General features: G+C 46.9%; 1 protein-coding gene across 4 annotated transcripts in view; it reads right to left on the bottom strand.

Moving 5' to 3' along the window:
• The window catches only part of SLC10A7 (solute carrier family 10 member 7), a 259094-nt gene that overhangs the window by 40110 nt on the left and 217952 nt on the right, over positions 1–1032 (bottom strand). The window lies entirely within an intron of this gene.

The following is a 1032-nucleotide window of genomic DNA, read 5'->3' as shown; positions in this document are numbered from 1 at the left end:
GAGAGAGAGAGAGGAGAGAGAGAGAGAGAGAGAAAGAGAGAGAGAGAGAGAGCGAGCGCAGGGTAGGGGCAGAGAGGGAGAGGGAGAGAGAGAATCCCAAGCAGGCTGCACACCATCAGTGCACAGCCTAGCGGGGACCTCAATCCCATGAACTGTGAGATCATGACCTGAGCCGAAACCAAGACTTGGACACTTAACTGACTGAGCCACCCAGGCATCCCTATTTTTCAATCTTTTTCTATTCCCATTGTCCCACGTGTGTGTGTATGTATGTGTGTGTGTGTGTGTCCACATTTGCATTATTCTTTTCCCCACCAAGAACCCCTTCTCTGCATCTCGGTTCACTGAATACTTAGCCATTCTGTTTGTTTGTTTTTTTTAATGTTTTATTTATTTCTGAGAGAGAGAGAGAGACAGCATGAACAGGGGAGGGTCAGAGAGAGAGGGAGACACAGAATCTGAAACAGGCTCCAGGCTCTGAGGTAGCTGTCAGCACAGAGCCCAATGCAGGGCTCGAACCCACCAACCGAGAGATCATGACCCGAGCTGAAGTCGGACGCTTAATTGACTGAGCCACCCAGGCGCCCCATGTAGCCATTCTTTATAACTCAAGTCAAATCTCATCTCTTCCATGAAGGCTTGCTTCACCACTCTCTTTGGAAGTGCCTTCTTCTTGAAGTGACTTCAGGATGGCTCACTGCCCCTCCACTAAGAGGTCACTTAGCAGACATACATCTAGTCTACGTGCAGGATCAGATCATGTCTTCTTTGTGGTATTCACTATGGTAACTTTCTCATACCAAGGGCTTAAGTAATATCTGCTGACTATACAAAACTAGTGTAAGAAGCTACATTAGATGTGAGCCTTTAAGAACAAGAAAGATGAACCAGAACACAGAGACCAATTTAATGAGGATAGCCTAAGCAAGGGACAGAAATGAGAATGCTCGAGGTTCCCCTAGGAAACAGCAAAGATTTTACCACAACCTGAAGCTTACGCAGCATGAATGTTGGTAGCACTTCACTTAGCCC

This window comes from Crocuta crocuta, unplaced genomic scaffold (assembly GCF_008692635.1).
Source record: "Crocuta crocuta isolate KB4526 unplaced genomic scaffold, BGI_CrCroc_1.0 scaffold112, whole genome shotgun sequence".
NCBI lineage: Eukaryota > Metazoa > Chordata > Mammalia > Carnivora > Hyaenidae > Crocuta > Crocuta crocuta.
Note: the sequence above shows the minus strand (reverse complement) of the source record. Positions and strands in the feature narration are given on the sequence as shown.